The sequence below is a fragment of the Syngnathoides biaculeatus genome, chromosome 8, assembly GCF_019802595.1.
Source record: "Syngnathoides biaculeatus isolate LvHL_M chromosome 8, ASM1980259v1, whole genome shotgun sequence".
NCBI classification, from domain to species: domain Eukaryota; kingdom Metazoa; phylum Chordata; class Actinopteri; order Syngnathiformes; family Syngnathidae; genus Syngnathoides; species Syngnathoides biaculeatus.
The window spans coordinates 2,327,240-2,351,118 of record NC_084647.1 but is presented as its reverse complement, the minus strand read 5'-3'; the positions used below and the strand labels follow the sequence as shown (position 1 = coordinate 2,351,118).

Here is a 23,879-nt window from a genome sequence, read left to right as displayed (position 1 = left end):
CAATTCGCCTGGGGTTCGACCTTCAAAACAGACTGTATATACTTTTTTTAATGAACACACGATTAATATGTAGATTATGGTCTCAATATGAAATACATGGTTTCTTTGAAAAGTGGAAGGCACTCTGAAAGAGATATACTGTATAAAATACTGTAATTGAAATGACAAATTAAATGTGAGAAATATAAAACACAACCTTTGGCACTTGGTGACAAATATTTATGCACACTATCAGCTGTAATGATTCCAATATTCTTTAACTTTAGAAGGTTTGTAGCAATAAAAGATTCAAAGCCTTTGGCTGTCTGAGTTTATTACTCCCATCTCCACCTTCCGTTACTTTACCTTCGCATCTAACATTTGCTTCACTTAGTGACAAGAAAATATGCAGAATCAGCTCCAGTGTTGCTTGTAATTTATATCTATTTATAGTAGAACTGTTTTAAAAACATTACTTGAATATAAACTTAAAATGAAATTAAGTATTTTTATATTTTATTGTCTCGGATGAGTTTTTTTTTTTCAATCCGAGACAAGCATGGGAAAATTCATCAATTTTGTTCTCAACGAAAACTAAGGTCTTACACATCGGATCTCTAAAAACACAGGTCAACTAAGAAAAATCTCACCTCAATCGCAGCTCAAGTCCAAATAAATACATGAACCTCCAACTTTAACCATATTGTTCGTTACCAAATGGCTTCCCTCTGCTTTTGTAGCCATAGGACTCTTGCTGAAGGTTTGTGTGTATCCTCTCCAACAGATTTAACTGAATTAATAAGTCATTTTACCCTACACATTCACACCTTTTAGTGAGTTCTGAAAATGTAAATATGAGATTTTTACACTATCTTTAAAGATATACAAACCCAATTCCAATGAAGTTGGGATGTTGGCTGTTGGAGAACGCTTTTTCCCTCCGCGTGTTCGTTTAATTCCGGGTAGTGAGAATGTTGGTTATCCAAATAAAGGCTGGAGATGATGAACAGTTTCTTCGAAGAATTTACTTACAGAATATTCTGGGCACTTATGAGTTACAAACAATGGTTTTAGAGAGCAGATCAGAAGTGCGAAGATACAGAGAAAGTACACATCCTTTCCCCTACTGTTCATCCAGCCAAAAACTATAATTTCACAATGTAACAAATTCAAACGTGACACGGACCTCAACCCCAGTTAACAGACAGAAGATGATTTTTGAAGGATAAATGTCCTCTTACCTTATCAATTGTTGGCCGGCCGATGTTCTGTCTGTCAACCAACACCTCAGTCCGAAATCACGTCGAGGTCACCAATTGTTAGAGAAAGCTTTTTTCCTCCGCATGTTCGTTTAATTTCGGATAGTGAGAATGTTAGTTATCCAAATAAAGGCTGGAGATGATGAACAGTTTCTTCGAAGAATTTACTTACAGAATATTCTGGGCACTTATGATTTACAGACAATGGCTGCAGAGAGCAGATCAGAAGTGCGAAGATACAGAGAAAGTACACATCCTTTATCTTGTCAGAAGGGCGGACTATGGGTGGTATCAAACCTGTGGGATCGGGGCTTTCGACTCAGACAAAGGGTTTCTGTCTCAACCGGTTCTAGCTGGCAATGGATTATTACAAAGTGTCCAGTATGCAGTTCATCAAGGTCAGCCTACGTGCAGAGATGCAATCAAGGACACATCTGGCTTCAGCTGAGGACATGAGGAAATTATGGAATCATGACTAAATATGGGCATTAGACCTACTTCATGGCACAAATAAACAAACAGCCATTTGCACTCACATGCAGACCTACAGGCAATTTAGAGTCCTAAATTAACTAATAATGCATGTTTATGGGATGCAGGAGGAAACTAAAGTGCCCGGAGAAAACCAACGTAGAGACAGGAAAACATCCAAACTCCACACAGGCGGATGGGGAGTTTGACCCAGTCCTCAGATTTGTAAGGCAGACGCTCTGACCAGCACAGCGCAGTTGCCATATTATGTTATTTTCCATCTATCCATTTTCTGAGCCAGTTATCCTCACGAGGGTCGTGGGAACCTATCCCAGGTATCAACGGGCAGGAGGCAGGGTACACCCTGAACAAGTTGCAAACCAATCACAGGGCACATGGAGACTGACAACAGTTCCACTCACAACCACACCTAAGGGCAGTTTAAAGTTTCAATTTAATTAATGTTTTTGGGATGTGGGAAGAAACCAGAGTGCCTGGGGAAAACCCACGCAGGCACGGGGAGAACATGCAAACTCTACACAGGCCAGGGCAGGATTTGAACTGAACTGTCAAGTGCTCTACAGCTGCACCACCGTGCTGCCCTTGTCTCATCTTATCTTATATTAATAATTGCCCTTTCATTGGCTGGCAACCACATCAGGGTGTACACCACCTGTTTCCCACAGATAGCTGGGATAGGTTCCAGCACGCTCACGACGCTAGAGAGGATAAGGGGTACGGAGAATGCGTGGATGCATTAATAATGTATGTAAAATTTAATTTTCAAAAATTATCATGATCATTTGGGGTAAAATTATGTCATTACCACAATCCAATTATGTTGCCAATAAATGCAATACTATATGACTAATTATCATAATTGGAACTGACAGTGACACTGAGTGGAAGTTCTGATGATAGGAAACCAGCTCTTGAGTGACCCTTCTGATTTTATGGATCTTTGATGCCATGCATGACGTTTTGTGAAAATATGAAGAATATCTTGAACACAGTGCATTCAGCAGTGCTAACACTTTGTAAGATCACATTGGTACAATTATGTTGGTGGTCTGCGTGTAGGCAGCCAGGCTGATCATTTGCAGTTAACTGTCACTTCTGCTATAACTCCTTCACTTCCTTGATCTCCCAATCCTTTCTCTGCCCTCACCATGAACCTGGCATGAGGGCGAGGATTGGCAACAGGGAGGAGGAGGAACAGAATGAAAACTTTGCTGCAACTTCTCTTCAGTATGTTTATGTAGATCATTATAGTTGTATAGATATGAGTTCACTAAAGTATGATAATGAGGTATTTCTTCATAAATTCCCAAATAACTCCCTGACCAAAGCAAGAACAGAAAGAGATCAGCACACTTTGAAAAGATACAGAAAAATAAACTATCTCAAGAGCATATAATTTATATATACAGTGTTTTTAGTTCATCTGCTTCACTTAAACTGTACATTTTCCACTACAGAAATCAATCCAACCATGCATTTCACCAGCACTGTTCTCCCTGCGGGTCTGCAACAATCTCTAACCTGCTTTCATGTTTGATGGACTTTTACAAGCCATGTTCCTCATAGGATGACTTTTAACACTTTTAATCCTGATTGGCTGATTGGCCCAGTGTGGCGTAGAAGCACAGGTGCAACACATTAATGTCCTAATCACAGCCAATGACAACCAGGTGTGTCAGCAAGCATGGTGACTGGGATATACGGGAGCAGGGAGATTTTCGAAGCTGGACGTTTATGACATGACTGAACGCACAAAGCTCCGGTTCATGCTGGTTACTCAGATGTTTTATGCTCATGTTGTGCTCTTTTCTGCTTTAAAATGTAACCGTGGCTGGCAGCTAGTTCGTTTACCACATTGAAGTCTGGGCTTTATTGAAAAGACAAGGTGCACTTTTCTTCCAAGAATGTCCTGACAGTATGCTGTTTCCCTTAAAGTCGATGGAATGTCTAATTTCCAATGCAAATTATCTTATCTAAATGAAAATGTATGTTCAAATTAACCATAAAATGCATAAAAAACTGTTACATTATTTTCACCAAGAAATATAAGTGTTTATGAATTAAAGTCCGCGAACTTTGACCTAGTTTCCGGTGTCTGAAAAACGCGTGTGGCTGAACCCTAATGTCACTACAGGTAAACACATCGTACTGCAGATAATTTCTCATACAAGCAAAGGCAGACCCATCGCACTGCACAATAAACGGCCAAGTGGTCGCATACCTATTTACTCTATACACGGCATTTGCAGAATTTTAAAACAAGACCAAAAACTTCTTATATACATGCAGGATATCAAAGCCTTTACTATTTATCAGTTCATGACTAACTAAACCAAACAAGAACTTCACAAATGCTTACAAGTCTTTGTTTCCAACACGAGGCATATCCTGCTCCCAGCGTGCTCGGCACTTTTTTCATGGCCAGCTATTTCATCTGACTTCGAATGTGTATGCTGCTTAACTGCCTCAAATTGATAACCTTTAATGCCTTTATGAAGCTCGTATTCTTCACCGTCTTCGTGGGACTCTTCAGAAAAGTGTTCATCACTCGAAATATCGGAAAATTCCTTATCGTTCTTACAATGTATTCCAATGCTCGCCATTGTTGTCACCAGTTCTGACGTCACGTTCCTACTCGGCTGTTTCTGCTTCCTTTGCGTCTTTTTCCAGCGAATCCGGCAATGTGCGATAATTTTTTGCCGGTAATCGAGAAATAAAAATGTTTGCTTCATAACAAATTTAAAATTCGAATTCTGGATAAAAAAAACTGTATAATATTAGCAAAAAGGTGCATTGAGGACCTTCCATACACTTTAAAGACATCGAAGCAGCATGGAGAATGTTGCTGCTGTAATCACTCAACCACCTCTTCCCTTCCTTTTTACAGTATAATGGACTTAAAGCAAATGTGAGAAATTGAGCTGAAAAGGCTCACCAAACTCCTTACCCGACATTAAGTATGGTGTGCCTTCTCATTGTCTCAAAACCATTGTCATATAAACAAGCTACCAAGGCAACCTTCTTTTTAATGATCATTTTAAGTGTATTGACAAGTGTTGACAACTGTAATGGAATAAAAGGACCACACAATTGAACTGTTTACATTGATGATTCCAGAGAATGTCCCGACACAGCACTGTACATCACATTCTGTCAAATTTATTGGAAAGCAATTTGTATAGTGGTGCCATCCCAATTACACAACCCACTGGAAATGGAAGCAAGCTCAATGTTTTCTACTCCAACAGACCTACAGTGAAGAAAATAAGTATTCAAACACCCTACTATATTGCAAGTTCCCCACTTAGAATTCATGGAGGGGTCTGAAATTTTCATCATAGGTGCATGTCCACTGTGAGAGAGATAATCTAAAAATAAAAATCCAGAAATTACAATGTATGATTTTTTTTTAACGATTTATGTGTGTGATACAGCTACAAATATGTATTTGAACACCTGAGAAAACCAATGTTAGTATTTGGTACAGTAGCCTTGCTTTGCAATTACAGAGGTCAAACATTTCCTGTAGTTGTTCACCAGGTTTGCACACACTGCAGGAGGGATTTTGGCCCACTCCTCCACACAGATCTTCCCTAGATCAGACAGGTTTCTGGGCTGTCACTGAGAAATATGGAGTTTCAGCTCCCTCCAAAGATTATCTATTGGGTTTGGGTCTGGAGACTGGCTAGGCCATGCCAGAACCTTGATATGCTTGTAACGGAGCCACTCCTTGGTTTTTCTGGCTGTCCTTCGGGTCTTTGTCATGTTGAAAGACCCAGCCACGACCCATCTCCAATGCTCTGACTGAGGGAAAGAGGTTGTTCCCCAAAATCTTACAATACATGGCCGCAGTCATCCTCTCCTGAAAAAAGAGGGCAGTCGTCCTCTGCCATGTGCAGAAAAACACCCCCCAAGCATGATGCCCCCATGCTTCACAGAAAGGATGGTGTTCTTGGGATGGAACTCATCATCCGTCTTCCTCCAAACACGGTTAGTTTTAGTTAGTTAGACCATTTTAACTTAAGACGGACCTTGACATGTGCTGGTTTAAGCAGGGAAACCTTCCCTGCCATGCATGATTTCAAACCACGATGTCTTAGCATATTACTAACAGTCACCTTGGAAACAGTGGTCCCAGCTCTTTTCAGGTCATTGGCCAAGTCCTGGGCTGATTCATCACCTTTCTAAGGATAATTGAGACCCCACAAGGTGATATCTTGCATAGAGCTCCACTCCGATTGAGATTGACCATCATGTTTAGGTTCTTCCATTTTGCAATGATCGCTCCAACAGTGGACCTTTTTTTCATTTTTGTCTCTGGTGTCTTTGGACAGCTCTTTGGTTTTGGCCATGTTACAAGTTTGAGTCTTACTGGTTGTATGGGGTGGACAGGTGTCTTCATGCAGCTGACGACCTCACACAGGTGCATAATACATGGAGTGGAGGTGAACTTTTAAAGGCGGACTAAAAGATCTTTGAGGGTCAGAATTCTATCTGATTGACAGGTGTTCAAATACTTTTTTACTGTATCACACAAATAAATCATTACAAAATTATACATTGTGATTTCTGGATATTTCTTTTTAGATTATCTCTCTCACAGTGAACATGCACCTACGATGAAAATTTCAGACCCCTCCATAATTTCTAAATGGGAGAACTTGCAATATAGCAGGGTATTCAAATACTTATTTTCTTCACTGTATAAGCATATGGAGGTCTACACTTTTACTTGGCACCAGGACACCCAAGGTTGTAGTTCAATTATGGACTCTTTGCTGGAAAGATTCGGGCTGGACTCAAAACAGGTATGCCCCATCAACAGGATACATGGGTTGGTTCAGTGCGTGGAACTGCATTCCACATATATTCTGTCTTGTTTTTGTGTGCATGTAGTTCTGCAATAAAGAGCAAAAAATGGAATTTATTAGTGTATGATACATTAGCTCAGTAGCATAAGTAAGATGCATAAGCAAGACTGCACAAACTACCTGATTTGTATTTCTAATTGTAGCGCCTCTCTAATATAAAATACTTCGACGAGGTAGCCACCTGAGTTCTTTTCTTACTCCAAAGCATGAAACTAATAAATTAACTCAACGTTAATTACTCTAAACGTCTATTACAATTTTACTCTTTGAGGCTACAGGGAGAAGAGATAGCGAGGGTGGACGACTTCAAATACTTGGGGTCAACAATACAGAGCAATGGAGAGTGTGGTCAGGAAGTGAAGAAACGGGTCCAAGCAGGTTGGAACAGCTGGCGAAAGGTGTCTGGTGTGTTATGTGACAGAAGAGTGTCTGCTAGGATGAAGGGCAAAGTTTACAAAACAGTGGTGAGGCCGGCCATGATGTACGGATTAGAGACGGTGGCACTGAAGAAACAACAGGAAGCAGAACTGGAGGTGGCAGAAATGAAGATGTTGAGGTTCTCGCTCGGAGTGACCAGGTTGGATAGGATTAGAAATGAGCTCATTCGAGGGACAGCCAAAGCTGGATGTTTTGGAGACAAGATTCGAGAGAGCAGACTTCGATGGTTTGGACATGTTCAGAGGCGAGAGAGTGAGTATATTGGTAGAAGGATGCTGAGGATGGCGCTCCCAGGCAAAAGAGCGAGAGGAAGACCAAAGAGAAGGTTTATGGATGTGGTGAGGGAAGACATGAGGGCAGTTGGGGTTAGAGAGGAAGATGCAGGAGATAGGCTAAGATGGCAAAAGATGACACGCTGTGGCGACCCCTAACGGGACAAGCCGAAAGGAAAAGAAGAAGAAGAAGAAGATTGTGCATGTAATTCTCCATCAAAAGACTGAAATAACATTTCCCCTTATGAGTTAATATTATCATAATTTAAATAATCAAGCTACCAAAAAAACTCCCCACTATTTTAACTGTCTTGCAGATAGTCAAATAATAAACCTGGTTATGTAACAAAAAGTGTGAACATTTAATAACAAAATAAATGATGGAAAAATCCAACATATATACACAACAGTCAACTAAACAAAGTCAAGTTAACAGGTACACAATGCACACATGCTGAGGGCCCCAGCAAATATGAATATAGCCAGCAAGCAAACAAAATTCAAACCACAATGTCACTGCGGTTCTTCCCAAGGCAGGAATGACGAAAGGTGAAGGTGGTTCTTCCTCTGCCCGGTGTCCTCACGGTCCTCGTCCCTTGTCCTTCCTTGAAGTCCTGAAGAAAGCTGAAGGTAGTTTTTCCTCTGTTCGGCGTCCTCACGGTCCTTGTCCCTTATCCTTCCTTGAAGTCCAAACAAAGCCTCACTAGCCGCATTAGCTCGACGCTAGCGCTCTTGTCCTCTACTTTGTGGTCCAAAACACAATCCTTGCTAGCTAGCATTAGCTGGTTGCTAGCGCCCAAGCCAAGTCCCATGCATGCCCTTAGCCCCTGTGGTAGCAGCTAACTCCACCACGTTACGGCGTGATTTGAGTTGTCCACTCAAACGACACACTATCCCAGTTGAACTTTCAAAAGTCCTTGTCGAACACATCAATCAACTTTTGATAAATGTCCACCGTTCACTTTATGTCCTTTTGTTGCCCTCCAACAACCACTCGTCCCTTCCACTCCATCTGGACTTTTTTTCTTTTTCACAAATGAATCAAACACATTTAAATACAAATCCCCCCAAAAGAAAATACAGTCAGCACACACAGTTTAATAGATATTCCACCACATTCCACCACATTGCATAAAGAAAAACTATAATAATATATATAATAAATATAATTGCTACTCTATTATACTGAAACTTTTAACCGGGTTACATAATCAAGTTGCATAACGACAATCATGAACTACAAACCCGTATGATAGTGCGAAGCTTCACACTACGTTAACATTAATCGGTCGACTACAGCCACAGAGTCACTTAATGATGGCACCCGTGAAACACGCATGGTCAATGGCTGAGCAAGCCTAATGTGGTCAAACACACTGAGCCCTCAAACTTATAGATTGTGTGCCACTTTACACACAGCTCTCTAAAGACATCTTAAAATGAAACAACCCACAAATCACAAAGGTTACATCTACGGCACATAATTACCTGCGCAGTGGACACCGAAGAGATCCGCTGGTGGCTGTAAATCGGATCGGCGGCAGAGCCAAAAATAGCCACACGAACGAGCAGTGTGCACAACGACTGAATAAATGAACACAACACGAAATTATCTTCTTGTTTTCATTTCGTTTTGTCCCATTAGGGGTCGCCACAGAATGTCCTCTCTGATGATGATAAGATTTGTTTGGCACAGTTAGACGCCGGATGACCTCCCTGATACAATCCCTCTGCATTTTAGCCAGGGAGAGGATTTTACAGCACCTGGTATTCCCAGGCAATCTCCAATCCAAGTACTAGCCAGGGCCAAAACCGCTTAGCTTCCGTGATCTGATGAGATCAGGCGTTCTCAGGGTAGCGGGGCTTTAAGCAAAACATGAACTAATAAGAAACTAAATAATCACTAAATAGTGTGCTCATTATCATTGACAGATGCACATAAACACAATGTGTTCACATTGTATTATAATCATATTGTATTGAAAAGTGCTATTACACTTTTAAAGTCTGATAGCAGCACGACTAGTCCAGCGGTTGTGAATGCTCTGTAGTTGTGAAGCGACTTACCCAGAATGCATTGCAAATTAAAGTGACGGGAAGATCCTGTGGTTCAACTCACTCTCTAACAATATAAGCACAGCATTAATACTAGGAACCTTTCTAACACTGGCCGTGTCATTGGACTTGCCTTGGACAGGTGAAGAGAGACACGGAGCTATCAACTGATCACCATCTGGTGGTGAGATGGCTACGATGGTGAGGAAAGATAATTCCGACGTGGCAGGCCCAAATGTATTGTAAGAGTCTTCTGGGAACATTGGGCAGAATCTCCTGTCAGAAGGAGATTAAATTTCCACCTCCAATAGAACTTTGGTCATGTTCCAGGGAAGGGAAGTTTGAGTTCAATTGGACAATGTTTCGTGTCTCCATTGAGACGACCAGTGCTGCGACTGTAAGGTGGTTGGAACCAATCATGATGGCAATCCCTGAACCCGGAATGAGGAATGCCGTCAAGCTGAAGAAGGAGTTGTATCAGGCTTTTTTGGCTTGTAAGACTCCTGAGGCAACTTATGGGTACCAGCGAGTCAAGTGGAATGCAGGTGTCGTGGAAGCAAAAATTTAGGCATGGGAGGAGGTCAGTGAGGCCAAGGAGAAAGACTTCTGGATGGCTTCGAGGACATTCTGGTCCATCATCCAGTCTCAGGTGGGGGAAGCAGTGGGCCATTAACATTGTTTTATAGGGGTTGGGGGGCTGCTGACTCTGGATGTTGTGAGTAACTGGGGAAAATATTAAAAGGTTTTCTCAATTCCACCAACACACCTTCCCATGAGACTGTAGAGTCCGGGGTCTCTGAGATAGGCACTCCTATCTCTGGGGTTGAGGTCAGTGAGGTGGTTAAAAACCTCCTTGGTTGGCAGGCCTTCAGGGTGGATGAGATTTGCCTGAAATTCCTAAATGCTCTGGATTTTGTAGAGCCAGAGCTGTCCTGGTTGATGTGTCTCAACGCAATATTGCGTGGGAACAGTGCTTGTGGATTGGAAAACTGGGGTGGTGCTCCCCATTTCAGAAGGGGGACCATAGGTTAGGTTCCAGCTACAAGGGATCACACTCGTAAGCCTCCCTGGTAAGGTCAATTTAAGGGTGTTGAATAAGAGGAAACTTCAGGAAGTCAAATATCAGATTCAGAAGGAGCAATCTGGTCTTCGTCCTGGCCGTGGAACAGTGGACCAGCTCTTCACCCTCTGTAGGGTCCTTGAGGGTGCATGGGAGTTCGCCCAATCAGTTTAAATGTGTTTTGTGAACTTGGAAAAGGTACTTGATTGTGTCCCTCATGGAGTTCTGTTAGGGGTACTTCAGGAGTACGGGGAACCGAAGCCCCTGGTGTGGACTGCTCAGTCTCTGTATGACCAGTGTCAATTGTCGGTGGCAAGTCAAACTCGTTTCCAGTGATGTTTGGACTCTGCCAAGACTGCCCTTCTTTACTGATTCTGTTCATAAATTTTATGGACAAAATTTCTAGGTACAACTGAGGCATAGAGGGGGTCCGGTTTGATGGGTTCAGTATTGTATCTTTGGTATTTGGAGATGATGTGGTTCTCTTCTCTTCATCAAGCCATGATCTCCAACTCTCACGGGAGCGGTTCACAGCTGAGAGTAAAGCTGATGGAATGAAAATCAGCTCCGACAAAACTGAGACCCTGGTCCTCAGTCAAAAAAGGCCCTCTCCAGATTGAGAATGAGATCCTGCCCTAGTTGGAGGAGTTCAAGTATCATGGAGTCTTGTAAATGAGTAAGGGAAGATTACAGACTGACAGGACGATTGACGCGGTGTCTACAGTGATGCAGACTTTGGCTAGGTCTGTTGCGCTGAAGAAGAAGCTAAGCTTTCAGTTTACCAGCCGATCTATATCCCTACCCTCACCCATGACAACAAGCTGTGGGTCATGAATGAAAGAGCAAGATCCCCGATAAAAGTGGCTGAAATGAGTTTCCTGCACAGGGTGGCTGAGCTCTTCCTTAGAGATAAGGATGAGAAACTTGGTCATCCACGAGGATCTTAGAGTAGGGCTACTCCTCTCCACATTGAGAGGAGCCAGATGAGGAGGCAGGGGTATCTAGTTTTGGATGCCTGGTGAGGTATTCAGGGCACGTCCCACCAGGAGGAGACCCCAGGGACAACCCAGGAGACGATGGATAGACTGTGTCTCCCAGCTGACCTTGGGATCCCCCCTGGAGTAACTGGATGAAGTGGGTGGGGAGAGGAAAGCTGGGTATCTCTGCTAAAGTATCTGCTCCGCAACACGAAAATGGATTGATGGAAAAATGTGCGTGGTATTTCGTAACATTCAACTAATCAGCAAATTCTGTGATTAAATAGATTCACAATATGAATAAAAATGAATATATATTTTCTATAACCTCCCAAAAATTGCTACATTAATGCAACAACTAAATTGAGAACAAGTGTATGAAGCCCTCAGGTCATATATTGATCATCTCTGATATACTGGACAGTCAATTGTCTGGTCTGAACACCAGTCTCTTTCATAACATAATCAAACATAGAATATGAGTCCATGTGACGAATTTCTACATCAGGCACTGAAATTCTGTGGAATGTTCCTTACAGGTTTGTGGCAGTGGATGACCACCATCGTAGTTAAAAGGTGTTTAACTGTGAGGGTAACCTTTCTCAGTTGCTGATACACCGTTACTGTTATGCAATACACTGTGGCTCGCCAATGTTATACAGATTACTTCCATTCACATGAAAGCACTTGTGCATGTCACGAAATTTGTACTGTCAGTGCACATCTGCCGTATGTAGGATTAGAGCTTTATTGCCAGAGACTGTTATTAAAATACACTTGAACAATACCATTGGATCAGAAATTCATTTGGTAGGGCCAGCACATTTTAAATTTAGTTGTGCCTCAATATCGATAAACTAGTGGAGAAACAGACAAGCCAGGTTTACTCAAGGTTTGAGGAGACTGGTTGAATGTCATTTATTTATTTATTTTTTAATAAAACCTGCCAGTGAGGAAGTTTGGTTCATGGAGTCCGTTACCATGGTATCTGACGCAGAGTTTCTCTTAGCCATCTTTCTGCATTCGATAAAAAAGACATTCCAGCATAATGTATTCTTTCATATAACCTGCTTTCTGACATATCCTTGAGATCTGATGGGAATGACCAAATAAAAACATTCCATAAATATCAATGGTGATCCATCCATGCATTTTCTTAGCCGCTTATCCTCACAAGGGTTGCAGGACTGCTGGACCCTATCCTAGCTGTCAACGGGCAGGAAGCGGGGTACACCCTGAACTGCTTGGCAGCCAATCGCAGGGCACATAGAGACAAACAGCCACACTCATAATCACACCTAGGGGCAATTTAGAGGGTCCAATTAATGTCTTTGGGGTGTGGGAGGAAACCAGATTGCCCAAAGGAAACCCACACAGGCATGGGGAGACGATGCAAACTCCACACATGCGTGTCCGGGATTGAACCCGGGACCTCAGAACTGTGACGCCAACACTTTCCTATAACTCCACTGTGCCGCCCTGATGAACATGAAAACAAACAAAAGAAACTGTTACACTGAACATTCACAGTTAAAGTTGTTGAAAACCATCCATACATCCATTTTCTTCACCGCTTATCCTCATGACGGTCGCGCGGAGTGCTGGAGCCTATCCCACCTGTCAATGGGCAGGAGGCAGGGTACACCCTGAACTGGTTGCCAGCCAATCGCAGGGCACATGGAGACAGACACCAGTCACACCTACGGGCAATTTAGAGTGCCCAATTAATGTTGCATGTTTTTGGAATGTGGGAGGAAACTGGAGTGCCCGGAAAAAAACCCACGCAGGCACGGGCAGAATATGCAAACTCCACACAGGCGGGTCCGGGATTGAACCCGGGACCTCAGAACTGTGAGGCCAATGCTTTACCAGCTGAGTCACCGTGCCGCCTTCTTGAAAACCCTTACACTTATTAGAATGGGCAATTTTTGGCAGTTGACTTTAAAAAACAAAAAATCTATTTTTATTTTTTAATGACAATTTGTGAAATAAATGTGCAATGCCCAATTGGGGGCCAAGTAGGGAACGTTTGAGAACTGTTGGAGATCTCAGTTCATTTCAGAGGATTACTGTACTTTGTTGAGTAGTCTGAGAAAAAAACAGTTTGAAACACATTCATAGTAGTTGATATTTGATATTTTATCTTGTTAAATCTTTGACTTCTTTGAACTTTGTAACTTGATTTGTGAAAAGCATCTCCTGCTTAAATGTCAGTACTCCGAGTTACTGTATATTTTATTATGTTGAGCTGACAGGGCAAAAAGGTATACAAACACTTTTAACCAGTATTATGTAAAGTGAGAGTGGTTTCTGGAGAGAGGCCAGTTTGCTTCCCATTTTCTGTTGAACATTTCTGCATACCTTGATCATAAAATGTGATCTAATCTTCATCTAAGACACAACGATGGACACAGAGTCTGCTTTATCTAATTCAACACAACCAATTAAAGTATGTAGTATGCATTGATGTTTTTACTGGACTCACCATATAAGGTTGGAAAAAGAACATGCAACCTTAAGGTAATTAGTAATGTATTAAGTCCAATTAATGTGATGAGATTAAAGCTGACCTGTTGTATTAAATAACCAGTGTATATTTAATTTTCAACAATCATTACCCAATGTGAACCATTCCCAATTGAGCTTTCAAAAGACCAACATTTGGGATTTTTTTTTAACTTGCATGAAACTGTTATGTGTCACAACAATATCTCTAAGAGCCTTGATGCTCATCACACAACGGAAGGACAGATCTCTAAAAATCGAGAAGGTTCAACACTGTGAAAAATGGCAGAGAAAGACATACAGAAATCTTTGTCTGTTCGGTGTCATCCTTAATGAACCATGAAGATGCATAGTAACAAACAGATGGACTAACAATCACAGGTAGGATGGTGTCCAATTAGGATGACACAAATAAAAACAACAAATACAACTGTAGCCCAAGACATATTTGTGCACTGTTCTATGTGCTGTTTTTCTTACTCTTAATACTAAAGTCAGCGATGTTCTCACAATGCCTCATCCTTACAGTCAAAGTCTTTATCTGAAAGGTATGCTGTCACACTTTGCTGTTCTGGCAACTGCTGCAAATCATATGACATACAAAAAATGCCACCATCAGCCCAACAAGCACCTCTGAGTCTACATGTCCCTTGATTTATTATTATTACTCCTTAGTGTGCTGAGCTTGCTAGGTTCTCTAAAGAATGTAGACACAAAGCAGAAATACATTCATGGGACTCATAAAATTAATATTTCACGATTTAACTGGTTACACAAATACTACTCATACAACAAGCCAGCGACATTCATTTCCCAATAGCAATATCAATCATTTACCAAATTAAACTTACTGTATGATAATTCATGCCTTTTAAACACTGATTTCAACTAACATGAATGTAAAAATGAATGAACACTTTGTCAAGCAGCTAATAATTACCAACCATTTTGATATTGTGAAGTAAAATTGCAGCATAAATTGCGAAATTCTGATTGACAAGCTTGCACTGTTGGATGCTGTACACATGAAATATTTGTATTACTTCGAGCAGAAGCACAGTAGGGATTGGATTCAAAGAGAATGGCAACCATACAGGATATCCCATTCACTGCCAAAAGATGAATAAAACAAGATGTGGATGAAGATTTTATGCATATCATAATAAAAACCTGGACAAATGAGCAAGGAGTAGAGGAGGAGAATTTGATGAAAAAAGTGGGGAGCCCCAATTGTTCATCCATTTTGTCTGTAATGTTAATTCTGTACATAGTTATGCTTGTAAATACATTATTTTTCAGTTAAACATACGTTCTTACTGTGGTTTAATGTTCAGATAAACAATCGCATAATAATCACACAAATAAAAGAAATATGGGGTCGAAGTAATTGTACCTTTTGTGTCTTCTTCCAAAAAAAGTTTGCTTTCAGAGTTTTTTAAGATTTGGCTGAAAAGAGTCGATATTTGACTTTTGATTACCAAAGATTGGTATGAGCCGGAAACAAATGTTCTTTTTTTCTGATGAAAGAAGAGAGTGTGATCTTTCATGTGGTGGTTTGGGTGTTTTTATCATCATAGTACTTCATAATCTCTGGGCCCTGAAAAAAATCTGTGACATTGTTCGAAAATGCCTGGCAGTCTAGGGGTTCACTGCTCAGGAAATGGCTGGCAGTAAATGAATTAAAAAATATATTTATCACTTATAGTGAATTTTACTACCAGGCAAGAACTTTTTTGGGAGGTGGTGGAATAATTTCCAAATTCATGATTTTATACTGCTTGGGATTGTTACAGAATTTGCCTTTGGCAGGAAGAAGTATGAGAGCTGGGAAAGATGAGAGAAACAAAATGAAAAACAGCAGCACAAAAACGTGTTTGTGTGGTTTTATGACTGAATGTTTCCTTGAAGAGTGACACATGTTTCTAAAACACCACGGGCACAAATACATGATACATAAATCTAAATGGTACAAAAACAAGAAAACCAGCCAACCTAAATGCACAACGTCCAAACAAGTGTAACACATCTCGTGTCCTTGTCCTTTGAGCTCTGACAGCAGCGCTACGGTTTTGCCCCTCTGTGAATGATAACCCAGCTCTTTACCAGGGTTGAAGTCATTTAGCAGGCATGTTCTCTTTGGCCTCTCTTCATTGTTACAAAGCACATAAAAAAAGCGCCAGCTTGTAAATGTCACACTAAACCTAAATGACAAGTCACCCAGGCTGCTTTACCAGCCACACACTTAGTGTACAAGTGACTGCAGCAATTGCACTTCAAATGTAGTTCATGTGTCAATTTTGTATTTATACAATACTTACAATGAGTGTAAATAATAATTCCTGTTTATGGAAGGCACCTTCATAGTTAACCGACTTTTGTCCTATGGTCAGCAGTGATCCCAGTAACACGTTACTCCCTGCCTCACCGCACCCCCTCCCAAAAAATGCCATTTTGAGTCACGAGTATAGTACTGTTACTTTCTCTGAGAATTAGATTACTGTTACGTCTTCTCAGCAAGAATAGGTATTTTTTTTAATCATCAATGCCTCTCACAAAGTACAATTTTGTAGCTGGAGATTTGAACAGAGCAGTCGAACTATGCGGAGGTATTTAACAAATAACACATTTTTTCCCCCAAACAAATCGAGAAAAGCAAATGACTAGTGCATGTTTATTACACAACACACTGTGATGGTGCAATAACATAAAAGTCCAAAGAAATGCATAATTTGACTGTCGTCACGCTCTTTGTATTTTCCTTAGTAAAACGTGTATTTGATTGTTGTTACTTTTTTTTCACACATTCAGACTACTGTTTAAATCACGTGTTAAACATGCAAAGCATTGTGGGTTAATTATTAATCTTAGAGTGCATGATCATGAATCAGTCAGGAAGGCTAAGGAGATTTATTAAAAAGGACTTACATTACTTAGCTTAATCAATATTTGAACTTGAACTTGGAAAAGTGATTACACAGATGCATAAACGCAGACATATGCACACTCGCACACTGGTACCTTCATGGACCACAATCGGCATTTATCTTTCAGTTACGAAAGAGTCTTGAGAGAACTTGTTTTGAGAATGGCGTGTTTACATTTAGATACAAACTGTACTGTGTTGGCATGTCAAGTCTGCACTAAGTTGGTTCAACTTCAACAATATTTGAGTGATTGGTACATATTGATGACATAATTATGTTACTTGTGTGGCGTATTACCAAGTCACAGGTATGGTTAAGCTAATAATACTCTTTTGCACTCTGGATAAAAGATATCCCTGCCACTTAGGAACCGCTGAAAGTAGCAACTTTACTTTTTTCTAACATTGTTTGAAATCTAGTAATCAGAAAAGTTACTTTTTCAAGATATTTGTGGCAATACTGGTGGTGAGTTTCAGTGCTATACTAGTCCTGATTGTCGGGAGAGGTGGGACCAAATCGTTGCTTTGCAAGTCCCAATTAAGTCTCAAGTTGAGAAAAAAAAATGAGGAAAACAAAAAAAAGGACCAACAATGACATTCCTGTGAATGTAGACGCGCAAAATAACAGAACAAGATGAAGACGGCATAATGATTTCAGGTTATTTACAATGGAACTACTTGTTCAAGTATGTGTTGTGCCTGAAGACAAAAAATAAATAGCAATGGAATGATCTGTGGGATTTTGTGGAGCTTGATGTGCAATGGACTTGGTTCAGTAACGGATTTTAGGGAATGCAGAAAAACAACTTTGAGGGTTTAAATCGAACTTCTTCAAGCTGTCAAGAATGGGAAAAACAACCATTGAGTTTTCAAGGAGAAAAGACAAAATCTAATTTGACGGGACATATTTGATAATTCAACTCCACCAGACACAATCCAGACATGTTTTTATGTTAGAAATGAGACACTGTATCGTGGTTTCAAGCAGGAGAAAATCATTCAATACAGTAGAGTACACGTGTACATACAGAAAATGCAATGTAGGGAGTCATTTAGAAGTCACATACACATATGAGCAATCATTCAAACTCACACAGAGTTCACCGTACTAAGTGAACAGTACAAGTACTTGAAGAGTGGGAGGAAGCACAGCCATCATATCTCCATCAGTGAGTGACAGTCGAGCAATCTATTGGAATACGTTTACTATTTAACATTTAGTTTAAGATGAGAACCTTGTTGCTTTGATCTGTCTGTACTAACCGCTGCAACACTCCAGCACTCTCTTACTTGAGCTTTACTTAGATTAATTAGACATTATATTATTTATTATGCAGAGGATATTTAATAGGTTTTCTTCATCCTCCAATCATGCCTCAAAGATTCAACAGGGTGTGTCATCCAAAGTTGTTGGAATGTAAATTTGTTAATGTGTATAGTTGTACCATAGTCATTATTGCACTTTTTTAAAGAATATAAACAACAGAAGAAGTGAAAAATTTCTTACAAGATGGGATGGAAGAGAAACACACTTACACATAGTTCGCTGGCTTCGATCCTGGAATCCTGAAATTGATCTGACAGCATCCTGGCTTAAGGATGAAAGTGCAAAGTGAAACTAGAGGCCAAAAAAAAAAAAAAAAAGATTTTTGGACCTGAATGTTCTATCAGTGTACATCTCTATTTTCAAATGTGTCCCTATGGGAACGACAGCAATTCAATTTAAGATAGGTCAAGTCTTTCATTCACTGGAAGGGTAATATATATATCTTCACCAATGTAGTACTGTTTATTTGCAAGACTTGTTAATGAGTCATCCATCCATCCATCCATCCATCCATTCATCCATCCATTCATCCATTTCCTGAGCCCCCTATTCTCATGAGGGTTGTAGGACTGCTGGAGCCTATCCCAGCTCTCATCGGGCAGGAGGCAGGGTACACCCTGAACTGCTTGCCAGGGCACATGAAGACAGACAACAGTCACACTCACAATCATGCCTAAAGGCAATTTAGACTCTCCAATGAATGCATGTTTTTAGTCCTGCATTTGGGTCCTACTCCTGTTCCGATGGGTCGTGACACGATGATGTCACCACAGTCCCAGGATTCCCTTTTTCTACGACGTCATAACTCTGAAAACATTCGGATAAATTAACGATAGAAAAAACTTCACGCTTCACCTATCACCTGTGTTCTCTGACGTCTATGACACACAAGATGGCCGCCATCACAAGGTATGGCGGGTAATTGGAAACCTGTTAATTCCGAAGTAGGCAGACGACAGTGATTTGTTTACGTAGTGAACTCTCACAAGTTCCATGACCATGCTTGTAATCAAAACACTCATATGACCAATCTTTTCCCCCCTTAGAAATAAATGTAAACCATTAATCAGTTCAAAACACCTCCAAGAAATCCTACAAAATGTTTTTGTAATTTTTTGGAATTACAAAAAACTCAGTCGTAGGTTGAATTGAAGTTCAAAATGTGCATTTGAAAACCCCCAAATTATAATTTTCTGACATACTTCCCAATCAAAACAAATCCAAGATATGTACCTTATTCTGAAAAGAGTTGCAATGCTACAAAGCAGCATTTACTTCCTGTTTTTGTCAATAGCAGTTTTTACTTACTGCACATGTACGTACAGTGGTATGTGAAGTTCTGGAATAGCTACCAAGTTCTGCAGAACTCATGAATCATGGCTGCACTTAGCTGATGGCTGTGCCTGAGTAGCTGCATGGATGTTGATGACAGGCTGCATCTGTGGTAAATTATGTTTGAGGTAGTGGCTAACTCGCAGCTAACTAGCTGGGCTACTGAACGCTTCAGCCTTTTATGTCACAGAGGTTGACGGAAAACAGACCACAGCCATGATGTGGCAAAGGGATCCTGGGTAAAGTAAGCTATTTCAATAAAAAATGAAGTGTTTTGAACAGAAGCATTTGTCTTTATTTTGCATTATTACAAGGAGCTTTACAAAGGCATTAAAGGTTATCAATTTGAGCCACTTAGATAGCATACACATTCGAATGCAAATGAAATAGTTGGCCATGAAGAAAGTGCCGAGCACGCAGGGAGCAGGATATGCCTCGTGCTGGAAAAAAAGTCAGGTAAGCATTTGTGAAGTTCTTGTTTGGTTTAGTTAGTCATGAACTGATAAATAATAAAGGCTTCGATATCCTGAATGTATATACGAAGTTTTCGGTCTTGTTTTAAAATAATGCAAACACCGTGTATTGTTCAAATAGGTGTGCGACCACCCGGCCGTTCATTGTACAGCGCGATGGATCTACCTGTGCTTGTATGAGAAACTATCTGCAGTACAATATGCATCACAAATGTGCGGGTACAGGGCTCGTTTATTATCGCACCAGAACACAATAACGTAGTCCATAGTCTAGGTTGGTATATTTTCATAAAAAAGGATTTTAATGAACAAAATTCATTTAAAATGCTACCATGTTAATTTGACAGCAATAGCTGGTGATATTTTGCTTCACGATAAATATAATTTCACGTGGTAAACTGTTGTTATAACCAGACAGTACCCAGAACCTTCCAAACCCCATTTTAGTCACAATGGACCTTTCAAATGATGATCTTAAGCTCCGCCCCTTATTCATGTCCCACAAGCTTACAAAATGGCAACTGAACAGAACATGTTTGAAGTCGATTCTCTACCACGTTTTCCAGATAATTTTACGTCATGTTTTTTTTTTTTTTGCCTTTTACAAGAGAGTTCTACAGAGAGGTCTCAACTACAGTGCGCAAGGATATGTACACGGAATTAAGATTTTGGACGGAGCAGGACGCAATATCAGAGTTACAGCGAAATGTTGACGATCAAAGCAAAAAAGTTTGACGCCTCACAAACTTCATATTGAAATCCAACAGGATAAAATAGTGGAATTGTACTGCACATGTAAAGCAGGGTGAGTACTTTTTACTTGAAAAGATCACAAGTAATATCATTGTAGTCTTTATAAGTGAATGGGTGTGTTCATTTGACTTGGCTCGTAATCGAACCCAGTGCTTTGTCCTTGTCTGATGTGATACAAATGGGCAAATAGACATTTATCGTGCATGATATTGCACATTTACGTATCACTAACCTGACTCTTCAGCATTAAACATTACACACTTCATTCATCAGGTCAGTGATACACTAACAAAGTGAAAGTTGTTCTCCTGCAATGTATAAAGCACTGATAATAATTCAATCAAACCCAGAGAAGTTACTTCTCCCTCACTTACCTTGCAACATACAGCCTTGTGTTTGTTGATATTGTTCACATTTAGTTGTACGTGAGTTCTTCCACAAGCCTTAATCCATCGTACACACTTCATCAACTGTGTTTTTAGGCTTTGGAAAATGAATCAACCAGGCCCCTTGTAACCTAGCAGGGTATTTTTCATCAGAACTGCATTTTCCCCAAGTGGGTCAGATGACCATTTTCTTCATAACATTAACTTTTCCAAGCGCACGCTGCTGACAACCAGCATTGGTTGTGGAACAATCTGGCGAGAGGGGCGTGTCACGCCAGGGGTTAAGACAATGCGGCTATCTGATTGGCTATTATTGTACGAGTGATTGATGGGTCGGAAAGGTCCATTTTCCCAAGATATGAGCAAAACCGCATAATACATACTGAAAGCTCTAAACTGGTAGCTTGTGGTGGTGTTTGGGCACTAAATGCTTAAAATACAAATACAAAAGAGGTGGATGGTTCTGTTTACCGAACTGATATGGGTCTTTGAGCTGTAGATGTTTGTGAATGTGAACAGATTTTTATTTATTATTTTTTATTATATCCACAGATGTGCATGTAAATGCTGCATAGATATGGAAATAATGGGAGAGCTTTTGCTGGCATGAGACAACATATTCACCAGAAAATGGCAGATAATTCTGACCATCTACAGTGCATGACGGAGCACCCAGGATTTATTGCCAGCTGTTTGAACATATGGGTACTGAAGGTTGCCTTTTTACAATTCAAGCAACAGTTTTGGCAGCGACTAAATTTTCCACAGCATGAGTAAAAGCTAATTTAGAAATTATTACTTCTCCTTATCGGCCTAACCTTTTAACTTTTACATTCATCCATCCATCAATTTTCTTCATTGCTTATCCTCACAAGGGTCGCGGGAGTGCTGACCCTATTCCAGCTGTCATCAAGCAGAAGGAACTGGAGATCCTGGAGAAAATGCACACAGGCATGGGGAGAACATGCAAACTCCACACAGGTGGGGCTGGAATTTAACCCGGGTCCTCATAATTGTGAAGCCAATGCTTTACAGCTTCCATCCTGCTGTGTGTCAGAGTTTTCTGACACGTTTCATAATCTAGAGGGACAAGATTACACAGGATTTAAATGGTCTATATCCTGATTTTTTTTTCTTTGAGTAAATGTTGATGTCAATGTTTGTATATGAAGTAAAAATACGCCACAGAACAAAAAACAAAGCATTTTTATTGAACTGTATGCTTATATTTTGTATAAATATGTTACTGAACATTTGCACAGAATTATGATTTGGTCTTTCAATCAGAGTTTTTGGAGAACACATGAGGTTGAAATACATGTTGCAGTATTCTATCTACTGTCGGAAAGATATATGTTTCATTTTTGCGAAGAACCACTTCATCAGTCTGGCAACTTTTGGAATGGACCAAAGATGGAGATTCAGTATCTGCTGGTTCGATGTCAACCTCTTGTGGAGAAGATACTTCCTGCAACATCTGTAATTACTCTAGAAAAATATGGTTCAAAGTTTATAAAATAAGAAAAAAAAATGTGTAGGTAGAGCACAGGTTCATTTCAATCTATTTCATGGTGCACAAATTATTATTGATAAATTGCAAACAGGTTTACTGTGAGTGACTAGTTTGTAATATTGCTTGTTTTAATACTACATAGCATTTTATTAAAATTAAAAACCCTGCACAAATAAATAAAAGGTTTGTATAAATCCATCCATTTTCATAGCCACTTATCCTCACAAGGGTCGCGAGTGCTGGAACCTATCCATGCTGTCAACTGGCAAGAGGCTGGATACACCTTGAACTACTTGTCAGCCAGTTGCAGGGCACATAGACAAACAATCGCATTCACAATCACACCTAGGGGCAATTTAGTGTGTCCAATTAATGTTGCATGTTTTTGGGATGTGGGAGGAAACCGGGGTGCCCGGAGAAAACCCATGCAAGCATGGGGAGAACATGCAAACTCCACACAGGAGGGCTGGGATTGAACACGAGTCCTCAGCACTGTGAGGCCAACGCTTTCCAGCAGCTCCACCATGTTGCCATTTGTACACAATATTATCCTGTTTTCCTAGTTGTGAATGGTCAAACAATTTGCGGTAATAAAATATTTTTTACTAAGACCGACGTACTTATTTTGTTTAACCATGTCAACAGTGTTTGAAATTTTCAGGAAATGAAACATGATCAACATATATTTGCAACTTATCTTTTAACAAAAGATCTTCACAGTTTTGATACTTTCTATGGGGGGGCTGAGATTGTCGAAGCGTGTCCAGGTTCGACGGCTGATCCAAGTTTGTGTTTGCTTACTTTAGCAACACCGATCTGTTCAGGTGTCGCAACTGCCTCTATGGTAGGCACTGATCCCAGTTATAACATTGAAAACCCATCTCAGACATGAGTCCACCAGTAAAAGAGTCCAGGGTGAAATGTTCACTGCATATGACAGAAGGCTGGCCGGGGAATTCTTGAAACGAGTGGGTTTTTCTTCAGAGTAATCCAGCAAGAGTCGATGCTAATCCTCATCCCTGCAGTGACGTCAGAGGCCACTCCCCCTAAATGAGTCATTTTCAGGTAAGGCAAACTAGGTCAAAGGTTGCGGAATTTTATTAATAAACACTTATATTTTTGGGTCAAAACGTCAAAAAGGATATGCATTTTATGGTACAGTTGAACATTTATTTTCGTCTAGATAAAATAATTTGCGTTACAAATTAGACATTACAAACTCTTTAAAATGTAGACTTCTTTAACCTGGGTTTCATGGATTTAT

General features: G+C 40.3%; 2 long non-coding RNA genes across 2 annotated transcripts in view; one reads left to right on the top strand and one right to left on the bottom strand.

Moving 5' to 3' along the window:
- The window catches only part of LOC133505400 (uncharacterized), a 66,882-nt gene extending 65,408 nt beyond the window's left edge, over window positions 1-1,474 (bottom strand). Inside the window, exon 1 of the long non-coding RNA XR_009796245.1 lies at window positions 1,221-1,474. This is a non-coding gene — a long non-coding RNA (uncharacterized LOC133505400). The remainder of the gene's footprint in view (window positions 1-1,220) is intronic.
- An 18,275-nt stretch (window positions 1,475-19,749) lies between these two features.
- On the top strand, window positions 19,750-21,772 carry LOC133504340 (uncharacterized). The gene is made up of 3 exons (XR_009795935.1): window positions 19,750-19,946; window positions 20,572-20,768; window positions 21,655-21,772. It is a non-coding gene; the product is annotated as an uncharacterized LOC133504340 (long non-coding RNA).
- Window positions 21,773-23,879: the final 2,107 nt, after the last annotated feature.